The following is a 7,607-nucleotide window of genomic DNA, read 5'->3' as shown; positions in this document are numbered from 1 at the left end:
ATGTAGCATGGAGAAAAGACCCACGGCGTGGGCAGCATGCGGAGGTCAGGAAACATGCAGTGGAACTGTAGGATAGGTTTCTGAAAAACACCGCGGGGTGGTGCACATTGTAAGGGTTGCTAACAGTCAATTCACCTGTAGGAGTGAAAAAAACATCACGGTCTGGTGTGAATCGTAGGGCCTGAATTAGGATAGGCAGTGAGTGGCAATGCAGGATGGACAAAAGCACCAGCGGATGGTCAGCATGGGGAGGTCAGGAAACATGCAGTGGCAATGTAGGATAGGTTTCTGAAAAAAATAGTGGGTTGGTGCGCATTGTAAGGACTTCTTACACGACATTCACTAGTAGGAGTGAGAAAAACATCACAGTGTTGTGTGAATCGAAGGGCCTGAATTTGGATAGGCAGTGAGTTGCAATGTAGGATGGAGAAAAGCACCATGGGACGGTCAACATGGGGACCTCAGGAAACTTGCAGTGGCAATGTACGGTAGGTTTCTGAAAAACATCGCCCGGTGGTGCACATTGTAAAGGTTTCTAACAGGCCGTTCACTAGTAGGAGTGAGAAAAACATCACGGGGTAGTGTGAATCGGAGGGACTGAATTAGGATCGGCAGGGAGTGGCAATGTAGGCTGGAGAAAAGCACCACGGGTTGGTCAGTCTGAGGAGGTCAGGAAACATGCATTGCCAATGTAGGATAGGTTTCTGAAAAACACCGCGGAGTGGTGCGCATTGTAAGGATTTCTAACAGGCCATTGAATATTAGGAGCGAGAAAACCAGCACAGTGTGGTGTGAATCGGAGGGGCTGAATCAGGATAGGCAGTAAGTGGCAATGTAACATGGAGAAAATCAATAGGGGTGGTCACATTGGGGATGTCAGGAAACATGCAATGGCAATGTAGGATAGGTTTCTGAAAAAAATATCGGGTTGGTGCGCATTGTAAGTGTTTCGTACACGACATGCAATAGTAGGAGTGAGAAAAACATCAAGGTATGGTGTGAATCGGAGAGCCTGAATTAGGAGAGGCCGTGAGTGGCAATGTAGGATGGAGTAAATCACCAATGGGTGGTCAACATGGGGAGGTTAGGAAACTTGCAGTGGAAATGTAGGATAGCTTTCTGAAAAACACCGCGGGGTGGTGCGCACTGTAAGGGTTTCTAACAGACAATTCACTAGTAGGAGTGAGAAAAACATCATGGGGTGGTGCGAATCGAAGGGCCTGAATTAGGATAGGCAGTGAGTGGAAATGTAGGATGGAGAAAAGCACCGCGGGGTGGTCAGCATGGGGAGGACAGGGAACATGCAGTGGCAATGTAGGATAGGTTTCTGAAATACATCGCGGGGTGGTGCGCATTGTATGGGTGTGTGTTACATTACATTCACTAGTAGGAGTGAGAAAAACATCACGGGGTGGTGCGCACTGTATGGGTGTGTGTAACATTACATTCACTAGTAGGAGTGAGAAAAACATCACGGGGTGGTGTGAATCGGAGGGTCTGAATTAGGATAGGCAGAGAGTGGCAATGTACGATGGGGAAAAGCACCGCCGGGTGGTCAGCATGGGGAGGTCAGTGAACATGCAGTGGCAATGTAGGATAGGATTCTGAAAAACATCGCGCGGTGGTGCGCATTGTAAGGGTTTCTAACAGGCCATTCACTAGTAGGAGTGAGAAAGACATCATGGGGTGGTGTGAATCGGAGGGCCTAAATAAAGATAGACAGTGAGTGACAATGTAGCATGGAGAAAAGACCCACGGCGTGGGCAGCATGCGGAGGTCAGGAAACATGCAGTGGAACTGTAGGATAGGTTTCTGAAAAACACCGCGGGGTGGTGCACATTGTAAGGGTTGCTAACAGTCAATTCACCTGTAGGAGTGAAAAAAACATCACGGTCTGGTGTGAATCGTAGGGCCTGAATTAGGATAGGCAGTGAGTGGCAATGCAGGATGGACAAAAGCACCAGCGGATGGTCAGCATGGGGAGGTCAGGAAACATGCAGTGGCAATGTAGGATAGGTTTCTGAAAAAAATAGTGGGTTGGTGCGCATTGTAAGGACTTCTTACACGACATTCACTAGTAGGAGTGAGAAAAACATCACAGTGTTGTGTGAATCGAAGGGCCTGAATTTGGATAGGCAGTGACTGGCAATGTAGGATGGAGAAAAGCACCATGGGACGGTCAACATGGGGACCTCAGGAAACTTGCAGTGGCAATGTACGGTAGGTTTCTGAAAAACATCGCCCGGTGGTGCACATTGTAAAGGTTTCTAACAGGCCGTTCACTAGTAGGAGTGAGAAAAACATCACGGGGTAGTGTGAATCGGAGGGACTGAATTAGGATCGGCAGGGAGTGGCAATGTAGGCTGGAGAAAAGCACCACGGGTTGGTCAGTCTGAGGAGGTCAGGAAACATGCATTGCCAATGTAGGATAGGTTTCTGAAAAACACCGCGGAGTGGTGCGCATTGTAAGGATTTCTAACAGGCCATTGAATATTAGGAGCGAGAAAACCAGCACAGTGTGGTGTGAATCGGAGGGGCTGAATCAGGATAGGCAGTAAGTGGCAATGTAACATGGAGAAAATCAATAGGGGTGGTCACATTGGGGATGTCAGGAAACATGCAATGGCAATGTAGGATAGGTTTCTGAAAAAAATATCGGGTTGGTGCGCATTGTAAGTGTTTCGTACACGACATGCAATAGTAGGAGTGAGAAAAACATCAAGGTATGGTGTGAATCGGAGAGCCTGAATTAGGAGAGGCCGTGAGTGGCAATGTAGGATGGAGTAAATCACCAATGGGTGGTCAACATGGGGAGGTTAGGAAACTTGCAGTGGAAATGTAGGATAGCTTTCTGAAAAACACCGCGGGGTGGTGCGCACTGTAAGGGTTTCTAACAGACAATTCACTAGTAGGAGTGAGAAAAACATCATGGGGTGGTGCGAATCGAAGGGCCTGAATTAGGATAGGCAGTGAGTGGAAATGTAGGATGGAGAAAAGCACCGCGGGGTGGTCAGCATGGGGAGGACAGGGAACATGCAGTGGCAATGTAGGATAGGTTTCTGAAATACATCGCGGGGTGGTGCGCATTGTATGGGTGTGTGTTACATTACATTCACTAGTAGGAGTGAGAAAAACATCACGGGGTGGTGCGCACTGTATGGGTGTGTGTAACATTACATTCACTAGTAGGAGTGAGAAAAACATCACGGGGTGGTGTGAATCGGAGGGTCTGAATTAGGATAGGCAGAGAGTGGCAATGTACGATGGGGAAAAGCACCGCCGGGTGGTCAGCATGGGGAGGTCAGTGAACATGCAGTGGCAATGTAGGATAGGATTCTGAAAAACATCGCGGGGTGGTGTGCATTGTAAGGGTTTCTAACAGGCCATTCACTAGTAGGAGTTAGAACAACATCACAGGGTGCTGGGAATCAGAGGGCCTGAATCAAAATAGGCACTGAGTAGCAATGTAGGTAGGAGAAAAGCTCCATGGGGTGGTAGGCATGGAGAGGTCAGGAAACATGCAGTGGAAATGTAGGATATGTTTCTGAAAAAAATAGCGGGTTGGTGCGCATTATAAGGCTTTCTTACAGGCCATTCACTAGTAGGAGTGAGAAAAACATCACGTTGTGGTGTGAATCAAAGGGCCTCAATTAGGATAGGCAGTGAGTGGCAATGTAGGATGGAGAACAGCACCAAGGGGTGTTCAACATGGTGAGGTCAGGAAACTTGCAGTGGCAATGTAGGATAGGTTTCTGAAAGACATCGCGGGGTGGTGCGCATTGTAAGGGTTTCTAACAGGCCATTCACTAGTAGGAGTGAGAAAGACATCACGGGGTGATTTTAATCAGAAGGCCTGAATTAGTGTAGGCAGGGAGTGGCAATGTAGGATGTAGAAAAGCACCGCGGGGTGGTCAGCATGGGGAGGTCAGGGAACATGCAGTGACAATGTAGCATAGGTTTCTGAAAAACATCGCGTGGTGGTGCGCATTGTAAGGGTTTCTAACACACAATTCACTAGTAGGAGTGAGAAAAACATCACGGGGTGGTGCGAATCGGAGGGCCTGAATTAGAATAGGCAGTGAGTGGCAATGTAGGAAGGAGAAAAGCACGACGGGGTGGTCAGCATGGACAGGTCAGGAAACCTGCAGTGGCAATGTAGGATAGGTTTCTGAAAAACATCGCGGGGTGGTGCGAATTGTAAGCGTTTCTAACAGGCCATTCACAAGTAGGAGTGAGAAAAACATCTGGGGTCGTGTGAATCGGAGGGCCTGAATTAGGATAGGCAGTGAGTGACAATGTAGGATGTAGAAAAGCTCCACAGGGTGATTAGGATGTGGAGTCAGGAAACATGCAGGGCCAATGTAAGATATGTTTCTGAAAAAAATCGCGTGGCGTTGCCCATTGAAAGGGTTTCTAACAGGCCATTCAGTAGTAGGAGTGAGAAAAAACATCATGTGGTGGTGTGAGTTGGAGGGCCTGAATTAGGATAGGCAGTGAGTGGCAATGTAGCATGGAGAAAAGTACCACGGGGTGGCTCAGCTTGGGGAGGTCAGGAAACATGCAGTGGCAATGTAGGATAGGTTTCTGAAAAACATCGCGCGGTGGTGCGCATTGTAAGGGTTTCTAACAGGCCATTCACTAGTAGGAGTGAGAAAGACATCATGGGGTGGTGTGAATCGGAGGGCCTAAATAAGGATAGACAGTGAGTGACAATGTAGCATGGAGAAAAGACCCACGGCGTGGGCAGCATGCGGAGGTCAGGAAACATGCAGTGGAACTGTAGGATAGGTTTCTGAAAAACACCGCGGGGTGGTGCACATTGTAAGGGTTTCTAACACACAATTCACTAGTAGGAGTGAGAAAAACATCACGGGGTGGTGCGAATCGGAGGGCCTGAATTAGGATAGGCAGTGAGTGGCAATGCAGGATGGACAAAAGCACAAGCGGATGGTCAGCATGGGGAGGTCAGCAAACATGCAGTGGCAATGTAGGATAGGTTTCTGAAAAAAATAGCGGGTTGGTGCGCATTGTAAGGACTTCTTACACGACATTCACTAGTAGGAGTGAGAAAAACATCACAGTGTTGTGTGAATCGAAGGGCCTGAATTTGGATAGGCAGTGAGTGGCAATGTAGGATGGAGAAAAGCACCATGGGACGGTCAACATGGGGACCTCAGGAAACTTGCAGTGGCAATGTACGGTAGGTTTCTGAAAAACATCGCCCGGTGGTGCACATTGTAAAGGTTTCTAACAGGCCGTTCACTAGTAGGAGTGAGAAAAACATCACGGGGTAGTGTGAATCGGAGGGACTGAATTAGGATCGGCAGGGAGTGGCAATGTAGGCTGGAGAAAAGCACCACGGGTTGGTCAGTCTGAGGAGGTCAGGAAACATGCATTGCCAATGTAGGATAGGTTTCTGAAAAACACCGCGGAGTGGTGCGCATTGTAAGGATTTCTAACAGGCCATTGAATATTAGGAGCGAGAAAACCAGCACAGTGTGGTGTGAATCGGAGGGGCTGAATCAGGATAGGCAGTAAGTGGCAATGTAACATGGAGAAAATCAATAGGGGTGGTCACAGTGGGGATGTCAGGAAACATGCAATGGCAATGTAGGATAGGTTTCTGAAAAAAATATCGGGTTGGTGCGCATTGTAAGTGTTTCGTACACGACATGCAATAGTAGGAGTGAGAAAAACATCAAGGTATGGTGTGAATCGGAGAGCCTGAATTAGGAGAGGCCGTGAGTGGCAATGTAGGATGGAGTAAATCACCAATGGGTGGTCAACATGGGGAGGTTAGGAAACTTGCAGTGGAAATGTAGGATAGCTTTCTGAAAAACACCGCGGGGTGGTGCGCATTGTAAGGGTTTCTAACAGACAATTCACTAGTAGGAGTGAGAAAAACATCATGGGGTGGTGCGAATCGAAGGGCCTGAATTAGGATAGGCAGTGAGTGGAAATGTAGGATGGAGAAAAGCACCGCGGGGTGGTCAGCATGGGGAGGACAGGGAACATGCAGTGGCAATGTAGGATAGGTTTCTGAAATACATCGCGGGGTGGTGCGCATTGTATGGGTGTGTGTTACATTACATTCACTAGTAGGAGTGAGAAAAACATCACGGGGTGGTGCGCACTGTATGGGTGTGTGTAACATTACATTCACTAGTAGGAGTGAGAAAAACATCACGGGGTGGTGTGAATCGGAGGTTCTGAATTAGGATAGGCAGAGAGTGGCAATGTACCATGGGGAAAAGCACCGCCGGGTGGTCAGCATGGGGAGGTCAGTGAACATGCAGTGGCAATGTAGGATAGGATTCTGAAAAACATCGCGGGGTGGTGTGCATTGTAAGGGTTTCTAACAGGCCATTCACTAGTAGGAGTTAGAACAACATCACAGGGTGCTGGGAATCAGAGGGCCTGAATCAAAATAGGCACTGAGTAGCAATGTAGGTAGGAGAAAAGCTCCATGGGGTGGTAGGCACGGAGAGGTCAGGAAACATGCAGTGGAAATGTAGGATATGTTTCTGAAAAAAATAGCGGGTTGGTGCGCATTATAAGGGTTTCTTACAGGCCATTCACTAGTAGGAGTGAGAAAAACATCACGTTGTGGTGTGAATCAAAGGGCCTGAATTAGGATAGGCAGTGAGTGGCAATGTAGGATGGAGAACAGCACCAAGGGGTGTTCAACATGGTGAGGTCAGGAAACTTGCAGTGGCAATGTAGGATAGGTTTCTGAAAGACATCGCGGGGTGGTGCGCATTGTAAGGGTTTCTAACAGGCCATTCACTAGTAGGAGTGAGAAAGACATCATGGGGTGATTTTAATCAGAAGGCCTGAATTAGTGTAGGCAGGGAGTGGCAATGTAGGATGGAGAAAAGCACCGCGGGGTGGTCAGCATGGGGAGGTCAGGGAACATGCAGTGACAATGTAGCATAGGTTTCTGAAAAACATCGCGTGGTGGTGCGCATTGTAAGGGTTTCTAACACACAATTCACTAGTAGGAGTGAGAAAAACATCACGGGGTGGTGCGAATCGGAGGGCCTGAATTAGAATAGGCAGTGAGTGGCAATGTAGGAAGGAGAAAAGCACGACGGGGTGGTCAGCATGGACAGGTCAGGAAACCTGCAGTGGCAATGTAGGATAGGTTTCTGAAAAACATCGCGGGGTGGTGCGAATTGTAAGCGTTTCTAACAGGCCATTCACAAGTAGGAGTGAGAAAAACATCTGGGGTCGTGTGAATCGGAGGGCCTGAATTAGGATAGGCAGTGAGTGACAATGTAGGATGTAGAAAAGCTCCACAGGGTGATTAGGATGTGGAGTCAGGAAACATGCAGGGCCAATGTAAGATATGTTTCTGAAAAAAATCGCGTGGCGTTGCCCATTGAAAGGGTTTCTAACAGGCCATTCAGTAGTAGGAGTGAGAAAAAACATCATGTGGTGGTGTGAGTTGGAGGGCCTGAATTAGGATAGGCAGTGAGTGGCAATGTAGCATGGAGAAAAGTACCACGGGGTGGCTCAGCTTGGGGAGGTCAGGAAACATGCAGTGGCAATGTAGGATAGGTTTCTGAAAAACATCGCGCGGTGGTGCGCATTGTAAGGGTTTCTAA

This window comes from Cavia porcellus, unplaced genomic scaffold (assembly GCF_034190915.1).
Source record: "Cavia porcellus strain 051 isolate PalLab524CR breed Dunkin Hartley unplaced genomic scaffold, mCavPor4.1 scaffold_66, whole genome shotgun sequence".
Classification (NCBI taxonomy): Eukaryota; Metazoa; Chordata; class Mammalia; order Rodentia; family Caviidae; genus Cavia; species Cavia porcellus.
The sequence above is the reverse complement of the archived record's forward strand: the minus strand, read 5'-3'. Positions refer to the sequence as shown.